The 17,122-nt window shown below is 36.1% G+C and overlaps 1 long non-coding RNA gene across 1 annotated transcript; it reads left to right on the forward strand.

Moving 5' to 3' along the window:
- Window positions 1-14,911: 14,911 nt before the first annotated feature.
- LOC140820144 (uncharacterized) lies at window positions 14,912-16,446 on the forward strand. The gene is made up of 5 exons (XR_012115354.1): window positions 14,912-15,014; window positions 15,093-15,162; window positions 15,237-15,344; window positions 15,447-15,533; window positions 16,216-16,446. It is a non-coding gene; the product is annotated as an uncharacterized lncRNA (long non-coding RNA).
- Window positions 16,447-17,122: the final 676 nt, after the last annotated feature.

Raw genomic sequence — 17,122 nt, forward strand, 5'->3', positions numbered from 1 at the left:
TTAAGCTTTTAAAGTTCATGAAAGATATGTTGATTATGATATTTTTCACTGTTGTGTGCTACATATAGGTATTTGTTATTTATGGTACAGGTGTGTTGAGTCTTTAGACTCACTAGGCGTGTGTGAAGCATGTGAGTTCGATGTCGATGGGACTGGAGGTGCTGGACTATGAGTCAGCGGACCTGGTGGGCGACACGACCCGAGGACCACATGTTTTCCGCATTAGGTTTTATGAGATTTGAAAGGAGATGAACATTTTATGTACACTGTGGACATTACGATTTTTACTCCGTTACATTTACGTTTGATGTTGGTCATTTTAAACTGTGAGATTTTTATTGTCAAATAAAGACGATTATTTTAAATGTTATTTTGTAATGGCGAGCTTTTAAAAAAAAATTCCAAGCTTTTAAAACGAGTAGACGTTACAGTTGGTATCAGAGCAAGAGTCCTATATAGAGTTGTGCCACCACCAGGTTCTGCCGCTCAGTTTTCAAGCCTCAAGTTTGTAAGTTAAATGTTTTAAATGTTTTTAATGCTATCACCTGCATGTTTACATGATATACGTTTTATGGGACATGTTTATTTGTCGTTACGTTTTGAGATTAGACACCTTAAAATTTTTATACATGTTACGACATGAAATGAGAAATTATATGATTTTCATGCATGCTGGCTTTGTGGTGGAATTGGACATGAATAAGAATTTTGCTATTGGGAATTAGGAGAGGTCGGAAATGATTTGACTTTATTAATTTCGGTTAGTAGTACTGATGTTCTACTTATGGGTCATTATTTAATTTTGAAGATTATGAAAGCTTTTGGGACTTGTATGTTTTCTAAGAAAATGTTGATGGTTCGTGGTTACTAGTTGGGTTAATTTTGAGGTTTTATATAAGCAATAATGATTCGAAAATACGAAAATAATTAGAAGTATAAAAATGAAAGGGGATCGGTTACGGTGACCGGAAGCGCAACGAAAGTTTAAAAATCGAATTTTTACAAGAAAATTTTCGACCACCATGAAGAATGTGTGTAGCAAATACAATAAACACAAAATGTCATTCATAGTGTGTTAAGAAATGTACCTATCAATAACAAGGATTGATGTATGGCTCCAACTAAGGTGTAAACACCTTAGCTCTTCAATGATAGAAACTATCTTCAAGCATCCTTTGAGAACTCCTTGCTCAACTATTAAGCCCACCACCAACTAGGTAGATCCCCTCTTAATTTGCACTAGAAAATTAAGAGGATTTTTCAAAGAGAAGAATATTTATTCCTCAACACTTGAAGAAGAAATTGAGAGAAAAACTTGGAGAGAGTTTCCATCATAATTTCGGCCAAGGTAAGTTGAAAATGGGGGAAGGGAGACTTGTCTTGGACTTGCAAAAAGCTAAAAGCAAAAACATCTTTTTGCATGCCATGCCTTGATAACCCAAAAAGTAGTCTCCAACTCTTCACCTCCCATGCATGCATATATTATATGGTTTTTAACAAATTAAAAACCCATGGACTTAATTTAATTATCTCAAATATTTTTGAGATTAATTAAACATTACTTGAATTTACTCAAGTCCACTAGTTAAATAATTTATTTAAATTGAGCTCTACAAGACTGAATATAATTTAATTAATTCAACACTTGAATTAATTTAATTATTTGGACTCTACTAGGTCCACTAGTGTTTAATTAATTCAACACTTGAATTAATTTAATTTAGTCCATAATAATGTTTATGAAAATCACAATTTTCAAATACATTATTCACTTGGCCAACTTTTAATTTAGGAACACTTCCATAAATTAAAATTTAAATTTCTCTCATAGAAGTCATACTTCTATTTTTCTTTACGCTTATAAACTCATTTGGAAGCCGTTCAACACATTGAACTATTTTCTCCTTTATAGAAGTCATACTTCTAATTTTTCTTTACGCTTATAAACTCCTTTATAAGCCGTTCAACACATTGAACTATTTCTCTTCTCAACGGGATCTAGAAAGCTAGTACTTGTGTGGCCCTCAATGGTTCATTGATACAACTAGCCGTGGGTTCACATCTCCATGTGATTCGAACTAAACATGTCCTTATATGAGCATACCCCAATTGCTCCATTCTTACTTATCAACACCTTGATAACAAGAACGTCAGAACTCAAGTCTGATATTACCCAACCAATCATGTTAAACGCCTAGCAGCATCGCTTACATGATTTCCTAGGAATCAAATGATAGTGCCTGCAAGAACCATTCAATTATGGTTAGCGTACAGTACGGTCCCTTCAACTCATATATCCCGATCGATTCGACAACCATTGGTATATCGAGAGTTGTCAATGAATCGATACTATGTGTCATGTCGTAGTTGCATAGATGGTGTAATCTATGAAACCCCTTTCATAATTACCACCATACTCTGATCAGAGATTTCATACTACATACACATAGGATATCCATACCCGAAGGTAAGCGGTGAATCCCCGACTACAATGCATCGACTCCTATATGTTTCGACAGAACACCCACCTTGCCACCTGATGACCCCTATGAGAGTCGGTAAACAAGTCAAAGTGTAATTCTAGCACATAGAGTCTCAATGTTGTCCCGGGTCATAAGGACTAATAGTGTACAACCATAAACTAGGACTTTTCCACTCGATAAGTGAGAACCACTTGGAAAGTCCTTTAAGGAGGGTTGTTCAGTGCACTCTACCAGGAGCACCTATCTGCATGCTCGGACATCACAATGTCCCCTACCAATTAAACATGGTACTCATATCGCAGATACTAGTCTCGAACTCGTGCGGCCTATATCCTTCTTAGCGGCGGCTGAATTGACTAGGAACTGTTTAGAATATACAATATTCCAAATATGAATTTCATGATACTCATCATATGAGCATCTAATATTCTTTCTACTATTTGTATATTCAAGGGCTTTATCTATGCAACTAGCATGGGTATACAGATAAAGATTTGCCAAAACAATAATTTCAAATATTATTAAAATAAAGATTGCTTATTCATAGAGTTTAATTGTGAACACTCGGCCAACACTTGGCACGACGGGCACCTACTCTAACAATCTCCCACTTGCACTAGAGCCAACTACCCGTATGCTTCAAAACCATTGATTCGTGATGCATCTCGAATAATGGTCCAGGTAAAGGCTTAGCTAGTGGATCAACAACATTATCTGCGGAGCCGACTATGTCAAAAGACACTTCTTCCTCTTTCCACAATCTCTCCGAGGATGTGGTACTTTCTCAATACATGTTTGGACTTCTGATGAGACCTTGGCTCCTTTGCTTGAGCTAAAGCTCCCGTGTTGTCACACAACACCGGGAGAGGAGCAACTCCATTAGGAATGACGTCCAACTCTTAGACGAAATTCCTTATCCAAACAACCTCCCTAGCTGCATCTGATGCAGCAATGTATTCGGCCTCTGTGCTGGAATCCGCAGTATTGTCTTGCTTGGAACTCTTCCAAGAGATAGCAGCACCATTGAGCATGAATACAAACCCAGAGGTTGACTTCGAGTCATCGATATCGCTTTGGAATCTAGAGTCGGTATAGCCTTCCAATTTCAGTTATCCATCCCATAGACCAAGAACAATTTATTGGTCATTGTCAACTACTTGAGGATGTCATTCACAGCTTTCCAGTGTGGAAGACCAGGGTTCGATTGATATCTACTCACTACACTTAGTGATAAAACCACGTCAGGACGTGTATATATCATCTCATACATGATGCTACCAATCGCAGATGCATAAGGAATGCTTGTCATCGCCGCTATCTCTGCATCAGTCTTGGGAGACATAGACTTGGATAGGGACACACCATGACACGTTGGTAGATGTCCTCTCTTGGACTCATCCATCGAGAACCGCTTCACGATTGTATCAATGTATGTGGACTGGGTGAGACCAAGCAATCTTCTTGATCTATCACTATAGATCTGTATTCCCAATACAAAAGATGCTTCACCCAAGTCCTATATCGAGAACTTACTTGCTAACCATATTTTAGTTGATTGCAACATTCCTACATCATTCCCAATGATTAGAATGTCATCAACATAAAACACCAGGAATGTCACAACACTCCCACTGACCTTCTTATACACACAGGGTTCCTCAGGATTCTTATCAAAACCAAACTCTTTGATTGTATTGTCGAATCTGAGGTTCCAACTCCTAGATGCCTGCTTTAGACTATAAATAGATCTTTGAAGTTTGCATTCCATATACTCACTTCCGATAGATGTAAACCCTCCAGGTTTGAGACGTGTAAATCTCTTCCTTAATATCCTCATTAAGAAAAGTTGTCTTGACATCCATCTGCCATATCTCATAGTCATACCATTCAGCTATGGCTAGCAATATCCTTATAGACTTGAACATTGCAACTGGTGAAAAGGTTTCCTCAAAGTCAACTCCTTGCCTTTGAGTATATCCTTTTGCCACCAATCGCGCCTTGAAGGTCAATACATTCCCATCCGCCCCAAGTTTCCTCTTGTAAATCCATTTACACCCTATGGGAACAATTCCCTCAGGTGGATCCACGATATTCCACACTTGGTTCGAATGCATTGAATTCATATCAGATTCCATTGCTTCAAGCCACTTGGATGAATCGGCATCAGATAATGCTTCCTTGAAGGTCCCTTGGATCACATCCATGGATAGGCTCATCATGGCCCTCTTCAAGAAGCAGACCATACCTCATAGGTGGTCTCGAGACTCTCTCGGATCTTCTAAGAGCTTGTATCTCCTCTCTTGGCTCTTCGGGTGTGGTTTCTATAATTGTGGGTGTCTCTCGCACCTCTTCGTGTTCTATCATCTCGCCTTTTCTATCTAATAGAAATTCCTTTTCCAAAAAAGTTGCATTCCTAGAAACAAACACCTTTGTTTCTTGGGGATGATAGAAATAAAATCCAACAGAATTCCTTGGATATCCCACAAAGTAACATAAAATGGATCGACTATCCAATTTATCTCCCACTACCTGCTTCACATAAGCAGGGCTCCCCATATTCTAAGATAAGAATATTTGGGAGGCTTACCCATCCATATCTCATATGGTGTCTGCCTTTGAATGGACATTTAATGGAATATCTTTCAATTTTAAGTTATAGAGATTGTTTTCAAGTTCACCAGTACCAATCAAACATTCATTCATGTAAATGTTGCAAACACCTTTGTAAAATAAACAAGAATATCCATTTTTATCAGCATAGAAATGAAAACAATGTTTTTCACAAAATTAGGTACAAACAAAACATCTCATAAAATTAACTTAAAACTATTGTTCAATAATAAGTAAACATCTTCAACAGTCTTGGCAGCAACTCTTGCCCCATCCTTAAGAAGGTCACACCTTCCATAAGCTTTCTACTTCTTCCCATCACCTGTAATTCATTACAGAGATGTGAACCATAACCGGTATCTAATACCCAAGAAGTAGAGTTAATTGAAATGTTTACTTCAATTTAGAACATACCGTTTCCAGAACTCTTCTGGGCAAGATATTCCCTGCAGTTACGCCTCCAATGTCCAGGCTTCTTGCAGTGATGACATACATCATCAGTCTTGTCAGCCTTAACAGGTCTGGCTGCCTCAACGGGATTCGGAGATTGCCTCATCAAGGGCACGTTCTTCTTGGGACGTTGGAAAGAACGCTTCTTTCCCTTCCCATGTGGATCAATCTTCGTACCAGATGAAGAACCCACATAAAGAACCAACTTCTCTTTCTTGATGTTTGATTCAAACGTAACAAGCATATTCACCAACTCCTCAAGGGTCGGCTCTAGCTTGTTCATGTTGAAATTCACCACAAAAAGATCAAATGAGCTAGGCAGCGATAAGAGCAACACGACGGTGGTCAACTCTGAAGGCAAGATCAGATCCATGCCAACGAGCTTGTCCACGAGCCCAATCAACTTCAGGCCATGCTCATGGACCGAGGCCCCATCTCGCATGCGCAAAGTGATCAGCTCCTTGACGGTAGCATGCCTAAGAGGCCGTGTTTGCTCACCAAAGAGCTCCTTGAGATGCAAATGAATGTCAGCAGCACTCTTTGCATCCTCAAAACGCCTCTGCATCTCATCATTCATAGAAGTTAGCATATAACACCTGGCTATCAAGTCATGGTCACACCATTCCTTGTAAGCTTGCAATTCCTCAATAGTGCAGTCAGTCAGAGCCTCAACAGGGAGCGACTCAGTCAGTGTATATGCTACCCTTTCCGAATTCAAGACGATTTTCAGGTTTCTTAGCCAAGTGAGGTAATTAGGTCCAGTTAATATGTGTTTGTCGAGTATTATGGTTATCGGATTGCGAATCGAAGACATTGTCAATTTGTACTGAAAAGTAAAAACAGATAAATGTTGATGACTATTTTAAAATATTAGTAAGATATAAAGTTTGGACTTTTACTTCCTAAATATTTGCTCCCACTGTTTTGACATCTTTCACTACCCTCTAGTGAAAACGGGAAACTCCTTTCCTCAGTAGGTACGTAAGGTCCAATTAGCGAATTATGATCCCGAATAATATCAGCCAATCACAATTCCTAAAAGTTAGTTTCCAATTGCATCACAATGCAACCCTCTACGTAAACTTTTGTCTCACGTTTGATTAGGACCCAATAATATGACGTCGTTCATCTTCACGTGTCAAGCCTTACCCATCAATGTTGAACCTTAATGGACGGTCGCCATGAGTTCCCCCAATAATATGAGCCGAAATCATGGGAGTTCCACGTAGTTCACATCACCATGTCAATGGATGTCACAGATTTCCGGCACCCAGAGCCCCCCCAATAATATGAGCCGAGCCCCGAGTACGGGTAGCGTTCATCACGCACCCATTGTCGATGGAAGACATGGAAATTATAAACAAATTTATAATTCCCATTTTCGGGCTTGATATTAATTTTGAATCTTATTCAAAATGAGGGTTTTTAATTTTGAAAGGTCTTATCGATAATTTTATTTAAAAGCTTGCCATGTTTGATCGTATGTTTGCCGGATTCATGCAACTTTGTTATTATAATAATAATAACGCACATACTCATTATTTATAACATATCATGCATATATTATAAACATTAAACAAAACAAGGATGATCAATCGCCCCAATACTAATGGCCCGTGTTCCTAGGTCCAATCCTAGGGTAATGCAAGGGATGCAAATGCAACTATTACATTAGCTTCCAATATTTACATGTCTTCGATCTTCATAATCATCATGGCCACCATCTTCAATCTTGATCTTCCACTATACTAATATTTACAAACCAAGCCCACTTTGTAAATTGATAATTATTACAATCATTCAACACAAAATATCCTAGCATACACCTAGCAAATTGTGGGGACCTGGACGCTAATCAAGTTCTTAATCATCATTGGGACTAATTAATCAATTAAAACAGGGTCTAAATTTTTTTTTTTTAAATGCGGAACGTAGTGACATACAACATATATACATATCAGTATATAAAATACAAATCCTGTATTTCAACATTTATTCAAACTAGGGTTTAAAACTAAAGTCAAGTGTTTAACCCTACATCTAGTCCAAGTCCGGTGCCACCACTCTAATCACGATCGAGCTCTTCATCTCTTCGACCCTGGACCTGTCCCACCTGTTGTCAAGTACACATACAGACAAGACAACAGCCGGATATACCGGTGAGAATATAATCCTCAGTATAAATCAATGAAACATGCAATCATATAAACAATATAAAGCATGTAATCAGGTAACATGAATATGTATCAAAATCTGAAACATAAACAATATCAAATCAAACTGTCGACATCAATCATAATTCAGACTAGACTCAATCCTAGTCTAGGGATCCCGGTTTCCAGATGTGGTATTCCTATATCGAATTCCGTAAAGGATGGAACCATAATCTCTATTACTCGATATAACCAGTGCCCTGGTATTCCTATATCGAATTCCGTAATAGAAGAATTCCAATACCCTTTACTCGATATAACCAAATATGGTGTTCCTATATCGAATTCCGTAATAGATTCCATTACTCGATATAACCAAACATCCAGTGTCCTGACCTAACCGTCAAGGACTGTAGTTCTATCGCTAGCATCCTATCTTGTGACATCGTGCAATGTGCCGTGGCGATACCACCACTATCCGGCACTTCTGTCACAAGATAAATCGTCTACTACCTGTCATCTAAAATCAAGAGAACAAGTATATCATCAATTCAATGCAAATATCAATGCAATAAAGTAAAGTATGTGATTTAGGGAAACCCAAGTCCAAACCGACTCAAGTCCATCTCCCAATACCACATTGACTTATACCTTTCTTTCGTCGGTGTCTGGCTCAGTCGAATCCTGAACTCACAGCCTGTCTGGCAATGACAATATCAATAATCTCATATCAATATACCGTCCAAATCAATAACAATCTGATCAATCTGGACTTAATTCAAAATCAACGGTATAACGGTACAATTTCAATATCCCCGTCAATACCAAGTCAACAGATAATAGTTACAATCCATAACTCATATCCAATACAATCCGTAATCCCGTCACAATTCAAATCTGTCCGGTATAAATCACTATACCCCAGAAAATTCATAACAATTTCATAATCAGTCCGTTTCTTAATCTGACTTCGATTCTACGATGTCTAATATGTCAAGAACATCATATATGAATTCCATTCAATTCTGACAATATCATAATTCTAAATCATGTCAAAACGTAGTAAAACTTACATCCAGTTGTAGCCTACGTTGCCAGGAACTCAATACCGAAGTCGGATTCAAAATCAGACGGACGGATTGAAAGATAAAGGCGTAAGGATTTTTCACAAATCTCCCTCGACCCTTTCTCGATTTATGTTCTGATTTTCGAAGTGATAACCATTATATATATAACCGTGCATGCATTCACGAGGTGGCAACATTTTCCGCGCAACACGCAACACCGCGGGTGCGGTCGTTGCTGCGTCGCGGGTGCGGTCCTGCACCGCGGGTGCGGTCTCGTAAGCACCGCGGGTGCGGTCACCCCACGGCAATCCTATCCATTTTTCATCATCTACACCGCGGGTGCTGTGTCGTAGGGACCGCGGGTACGGTCTTGGTTCGCACCAAAAATCCCTACTTTCATTTTAAATACTCTTCTCGGTATCCCGATTGGTCCATTCATAATCACATGACATTATAAATCAATCAATCATCAATTACAGTGATTAATTTCCGGGCATTACACAAATTGGGCTTGGGCTTTTGATCATCCTTCATGCATAATATCAAATATCATACACTATCAATTAATTATCACAATAATTAATTGATCTGCCACGATTACAAACTAAATTAACAAAGTATACAAACACCTTTGTCTACTTTCAAATTAATTTATTTATAACCGAATTTATTGTAAATCACCATTTACTATAAATATTTAAAGTCCAACTTAAAATATTTATTTCATGAGAAAATATTTGCAACTTTTGTAATTTTACACTTAAGGGCCCAAAAACTTATTTTTCACCAAAAACATTTTGGCCCATTCAAAATTCACAAATATATTAGCCATCCAATGGCCCAACAACTCAAGGCCCATGACACTTTGATAATCCAAAACAATTTTGGAAACTCTAGTCGTCATCGCCGTCGCCGGAGCTCCGTCGCCGGATTCTGGCAACAAATTTTTTTTATTTATTAAAACATAGGGGTTTCGGGTAGCCCCTCGGGCAGCCCAAGATGCCCGAAATGGGCAGCAACTTGATGCCCAAAATTCCCCCGAAACCGGCCTTGATTCGATGCAAAATTTTAGTCTCATGCGGTTAGAAATCAATCTCAATATAATATCTTGTAATTGCTACACAAAATCGTAACCATAGCTCGGATACCACTTGAAAGGGGATCGGTTACGGTGACCGGAAGCACAACGGAAGTTTAAAAATCGAATTTTTACAAGAAAATTTTCGACCACCTTGAAGAATGTGTGTAGCAAATACAATAAACACAAAATGACATTCATAGTGTGTTAAGAAATGTAAATATCAATAACAAGGATTGATGTATGGCTCCAACTAAGGTGTAAACACCTTAGCTCTTCAATGGTAGAAACTATCTTCAAGCTTCCTTTGAGCACTCCTTGCTCAATTATTAAGCCCACCACCAACTAGGTAGATACCCTCTTAATTTGCACTAGAAAATTAAGAGGATTTTTCAAAGAGAAGAATATTTCTTCCTCAACACTTGAAGAAGAAATTGAGAGAAAAACTTGGAGAGAGTTTCCATCATAATTTCGGCCAAGGTAAGTTGAAAATGGGGGAAGGGAGACTTGTCTTGGACTTGCAAAAAGCTAAAAGCAAAAACACCTTTTTGCATGCCATGCCTTGATAACCCAAAAAGTAGTCTCCAACCCTTCACCTCCCATGCATGCATATATTATATGATTTTTACAAATTAAAAACCCATGGACTTAATTTAATTATCTCAAATATTTTTGAGATTAATTAAACATTACTTGAATTTACTCAAGTCCACTAGTTAAATAATTTATTTAAATTGAGCTCTACAAGACTCAATATAATTTAATTAATTCAACACTTGAATTAATTTAATTATTTGGACTCTACTAGGTCCACTAGTGTTTAATTAATTCAACACTTGAATTAATTTAATTTAGTCCATAATAATGTTTATGAAAATCACAATTTTCAAATACATTATTCACTTGGCCAACTTTTAATTTAGGAACACTTCCATAAATTAAAATTTAAATTTCTCTCATAGAAGTCATACTTCTATTTTTCTTTACGCTTATAAACTCATTTAGAAGCCGTTCAACACATTGAACTATTTTCTCCTTTATAGAAGTCATACTTCTAATTTTTCTTTACGCTTATAAACTCCTTTATAAGCCGTTCAACACATTGAACTATTTCTCTTCTCAACGGGATCTAGAAAGCTAGTACTTGTGTGGCCCTCAATGGTTCATTGATACAACTAGCCGTGGGTTCACATGTCCATGTGATTCGAACTAAACATGTCCTTATATGAGCATACCCCAATTGCTCCATTCTTACTTATCAACACCTTGATAACAAGAACGTCAGAACTCAAGTCTGATATTACCCAACCAATCATGTTAAACGCCTAGCAGCATCGCTTACATGATTTCCTAGGAATCAAATGATAGTGCCTGCAAGAACCATTCAATTATGGTTAGCGTACAGTACGGTCCCTTCAACTCATATATCCCGACCGATTCGACAACCATTGGTATATCGAGAGTTGTCAATGAATCGATACTATGTGTCATGTCGTAGTTGCATCGATGGTGTAATCTATGAAACCCCTTTCATAATTACCACCATACTCTGATCAGAGATTTCATACTACATACACATAGGATATCCATACCCGAAGGTAAGCGGTGAATCCCCGACTACAATGCATCGACTCCTATATGTTTCGACAGAACACCCACCTTGCCACCTGATGACCCCTATGAGAGTCGGTAAACAAGTCAAAGTGTAATTCTAGCAAATAGAGTCTCAATGTTGTCCCGGGTCATAAGGACTAATGGTGTACAACCATAAACTAGGACTTTTCCACTCGATAAGTGAGAACCACTTGGAAAGTCCTTTAAGGAGGGTTGTTCAGTGCACTCTACCAGGAGCACCTATCTGCATGCTCGGACATCACAATGTCCCCTACCAATGAAACATGGTACTCATATCGCAGATACTAGTCTCGAACTCGAGCGGCCTATATCCTTCTTAGCGGCGGCTGAATCGACTAGGAACTGTTTAGAATATACAGTATTCCAAATATGAATTTCATGATACTAATCATATGAGCATCTCATATTCTTTCTACTATTTGTATATTCAAGGGCTTTATCTATGCAACTAGCATGGGTATACAGATAAAGATTTGCCAAAACAAAAATTTCAAATATTATTAAAATAAAGATTGCTTATACACAAAGTTTAATTTTTTAACACTCGGCCAACACTTGGCACGACGGGCACCTACTCTAACAAAAAATGTATAACTTAGTATTTAATGATTGAATTGCATGAATTGAGAATTTTAAGGGCCTAATTGTAATAACATATAATTTGAGGACCTAAGTGCAAAAAAAAAAATTCTAAGGGACTTTTCGGATTTACCGAATTTTGAAATTTTGAGTTTCGAGAATTTTAAGGTTTAATGAGGCTAAGTCGAAAATCTTATGGGGACAAAAATGCAAATTTTGAAGAGTTGTAAGGACAAAAATGTAATTTTCGAGAACTTTAAGGGCCAAATTGCAAATTTAGAAAATTTTGAGGATTAAATTCGAACTTTTGAGGAACACTTGGGTTAAATCAGGAATTTTTCGAAGTTATGAGAATTAATTTTGGGTTTAATAAGCTTAAAATTATTGAATTTTATGTACGAGAAACCTATAAAATGGAATTAAGAACCCCAAGTATTTATAGGTAATTGTGGAATTTTCGAGATTTAGAACAAATTGGATAAATTTCGAGGAAATTAAGAATTTATTTTGTAATTTTTAAGAAATTTGGGGACTAGTTTAGCAGTAAGTGAGAATCGAATGATTTAAATGACTGGAATTTTTGATGATTTAGATTTGAAGGGATATTTTGAACCTTGAGATATCTGAGTTATAATATTATAAGTAATGGTAATCAAAGACATTGTAAGATGAATCAATCTTGGGCTTGAAAATTTAAGTGTTAGTGAAATAATGTTGTGCCAAATTAAGAATTTAAAGTGATGACAATTTAAGGTGAAGTTGATCAGTTAGTTAAGTTATAATAGTAGACATTGAGCTAACAAAATTATGGGAACTTAAGTTTGATGTATAATAAGTTTTAATTGTGATCTTAAGAGTTAAATTTATATCTTTGTTGGAATTAATATTTCTAGAAAGTTGGGTATGATTGATGGTTAGATCATTTGATAGACGCATGTAAGAGGTGAAGTAGACACCTTGTCTCGAGGAATTTTGAAAGTCATTAAGAAACTTGGGGCTAAGCAGATATGTGTGTTGGAATTATTTTATCCAAAGCTATTTGGATCGGATAAGTTTGAATTTCAAGTTTTTGGGATAAGTGTTTATACGGAATTTTTGGGGTAAAAAAAAAGAAATTAGTAGTGTTTAACATAGGTTACCAATGAACGAATATTAAGATTTTTACCGAGTAAGAAATATAAATCTTGATGTGGAAATTCTAGAACTCAATGGGTTATAAGCGTAGTTGATTTATTAGAGTTAGTTTAAGACTACCATGGGATAACTTATTAAGTTTATATGCTAGAATTATTAAGCATTAAGGATACATAAGAATGCGACATTTGTTCCCATTATGATTAGGAAAGTCCATAGGCTTAGGCCTCCACTATATTGTAATTGGAAAGGAAATAGTTTAAGCATATAATTGAGACTTGTAGGGCTTTAAAATATAGGTAGAATATTGATATTGTATATTTGAGTTTTATGGATTAACGTTACTCGAGGATTAAGATTTTCAACAATTTTATATTGGGGATGTACTTGTAAATAGTTAAGTTACGAAAGTTTGGTGCCATAAGATAAAGATTTGATTCAAGGATCTTAGGCTAATACTATTATGGGGTTGAGATAAAATTTAAATTTTGAGTGTATTATCGAGGACATGAATCGATCAGTAAATTTTGGTGCTAAGGTTTCTTAGGGTGAACTGCATAAATACAAATGTAATAGATCAATGAACATTACGGGTACAATTTAAGAAAAGTAGATGCAATAAAATTCGGACACACTACAAGAAAATATGGATTTATCAACACTGAAAAGACAACGATTTTGGTTAAAACTGTTGTCTTTTTCCTTTTAACAACGGTTTTAACGAAAACCGTTGTCTTTGTGATTTTTTCTTTGTCAAAGACAACAGCTTTTTGAAAACTATTGTCTTTTATGGGTCAACAACATCAGTTTTAGCCAACCGTTGTCTATGGGTGTGTTTTTGGTTGCTAAGACAACGATTTTTAAAACCGTTGTCTTTCTGCTGGTCTTTTATTTAGCTAAGACAACGATTTTTATTAAAACCGTTGTCTTATATAGGTTACGACAACGGTTTTTATACCGTTGTCTATGAGAGTGTTTTTTAATAGCTACAACAACGGTTATTAATACTGTTGTCTATGACGGCGTTTTTATGTAGCAAAGACAACGGTTTTTAATATCGTGGTTTTTTTAGGAGCTACGGCAACGGTTTATAAAATAATTGTTTATGTACATTTTTAGGGCCTAAGACAACAGTTTAAAAAACAACCGTTGTCGTATCACTAAACAAAAATAGCTTTTAAAGCAACACTCTAAATCATTTAACAACAGTGTTTAAAAAACTGTTGTTAAAAAAACCAATATCCCAATACTTATCCCCCACACACTTTAACGTTCATACACTTTTACACTTAATAGAAATCGCGACACACACACACCCCAAATCCTCTCCCGTCGCCCTCCTCTTTCCCAGCCGAATCAAAGCCGCCACCCGTCCGTTTGCCGTCGTCGAGGACCGGCGAAGGTAGCCCAGGTCCGGTCGACCTAATTGCAATGGTAATTGGGAGTTTTGAGCAAGGCAAGGTCGTGAATTTTAGTCCTTTTCTGCGCGAGTTGTCATTCCTTTGGGTAAGAATTTTACTCGATTATTGTCCAATTTTTGTAGGAATTCCGATTAAAAACATAGATGCAAGATTTCGGATCATATTTTATTGCATTTTCTTTCACGTTGAATGACTCAAGTTGTCCTCCTAACCTAAAGTCTGTGCAATCTTACTTTCAATAGCTTCATTTAGACAATTTATTGCATTTTATGCACTGATTATGTGTTTCCGCATAGTTTTCATTGGATCCTCGTTGTCATTGGACCTTACAAGGAGATTATTTATTTGTTGGATTCCCTGTATCATCGTATTCGCGATGAGGACTGGAAATATGTAGTGGAAATGTGAGTTAATATTCTTTTTTTATTAAGAATTTAAATTTAGTCAAAAAAAATCATAATAATTATTGTTATTGTATGGAGGGCCTTGAGATTGTTTAATTCAAACAAGGGAAGGAAAGGCAAGAAAAATGCTTTGTGAGAAGTGGTAAAGGTATGTGTAATTATGTTAAACAGTAACTTTAATGCTTATATTTTTAATTAACCATTTGTTTCTAATTACCATAGGCTCTTCGAACACCAGATGCAAAACAATGTGGTTATTATGTGATGAGATTTATGAGACAAATTATTGAAGAAATTGCAACTATCGAGAGAGATTCACTACGATCAATAGTAAAATTATATTGCTTCTTTGAAAATTTACATTATCGATTTCAAAATTTTCAAAATTCAGTAATTTTTTTTTAGTAACATAATTTGTATGTGTGTTCACAGTTCACAAAATCGGAGTACTCTCGGGAAGAAATCGATGAGGTGCGTTCTGATTTGGCAGAATGTATACAAGATCACATTTATGAGTAGGTATGGAACGCTTCCCTCCATAATTCTATGTTTCTCTTTTCATTTCACAATTGTTTGATCTAAGTGAATGAACATTTGCAAAGTTTGAAAATTATAAATCCTCCATTTCCAAGGAATTGCTATTGTTGTGTTGTTGAGACATTTCGGATATTTTTGTTGGTAAGTACTAAATAACTGCATCTTCAGTCATTTGCCGAGGACATACCCCGTCTATGTGTACATATGGTGTGATACTTGATTGATAGATTTTATTTTGAATGATCGAGCTTGGCCGGCTCTGTATGCGATTTGTTTTATGTTTGAATCGATGGAATTCATTTTCGAGTATACAGTTGTTATGTTGTTTTGAATTTTTTCGGGATGTCCTATTTACAGGGAGGTCATGTCGAAATTTCTAGAAAAGTAAATCAAAATATTTATACCATTATGAAATCCTTCTTTATGTTCCTGAATTAAAACCTAACCAAATATGTTTGATATATCCCTTTTGATAATGATTTGATGCTTTCCCCCGGGGACTTCATTTTCGAGTATATAGTTGTTATGTTTTTTCATTAGCAACCGCGAGATGGTGCATGGAAATATATGTGTTTTTGTTTTTGCATCAGCTGTTTTTGTTTTGTTTTTGAGCTCAGCTAAATATTCGAAAAGATATAACCATGGTTTTTGTTTTTCAAAACAGGATAGGTTCGAAATGATAAACACTTTGCAGCTTCGGTAGACGGAGAAAGAAAGCTTGATAAAAATATGCACCTTTAGTTATATCTAGTGTTTTTGGTGTTGTAGACTTATTTTCGATCAAATATTATGGATTATGGTACGTTGATGTGGGCACAATTTATGTTTTACTTTTGGGCTGAATTGTTTGACAATGATTGTATGCTTTTAGTTTTTATCAGTTCTAATTTCAGGATTTTTTAATTTTTGTTTTTATATAATTATTAATTAATTAGTTCATTGTATATAAAATGTGAAAGACAATAGTTTTTACAAATTTAACGACAACAATTATAAAATGATGCAAAATTGATTTGTAATCAAGGTCAAAGAAATCGATTTTCACCTGTTGTTAAAATAACTTACAACAACGGTTTTTATTTTGTTGCATAAATATTGTTGTAAAACACAAACAACAATGTTTTTTATCCATTGTCAAAATGTTGTTGTAAATTCAGAACAACAACGTTTTTAATTTGTTGCAAAAACGTTGTCGTAGCTCATATAACACAACGGTTTGTAAGCGTTGTAAATCCGTTGTCGTATCTCATATTACACAACATTTAAAAAACAATGCAAAACCGTTGTCTTTGTTATATAAGACAACGGATTTTATCCTTTGTCGTTCCCCTGGTTTTTAACAACACAGCTTACAACATCAGTTTTTCACCCTAAAAGACAACGGATAAAATCCGTTGTCATTTAGCGTTTTTCTACTAGTGACTGTCATTTCTAATATTGGGAAGTTTGAAAAAATTCAGAATTCGAGGTCTGAGTATTATAGAACTAAGTCACCATAAGTTGTTTTAAGTTGCGATTCGCCAACGAGGAATTTGGAAGGCAAATTTAATTAGGATTGAGGAAACGTAAGG

Source organism: Primulina eburnea, chromosome 18 (genome assembly GCF_022965805.1).
Source record: "Primulina eburnea isolate SZY01 chromosome 18, ASM2296580v1, whole genome shotgun sequence".
Taxonomy (NCBI): domain Eukaryota; kingdom Viridiplantae; phylum Streptophyta; class Magnoliopsida; order Lamiales; family Gesneriaceae; genus Primulina; species Primulina eburnea.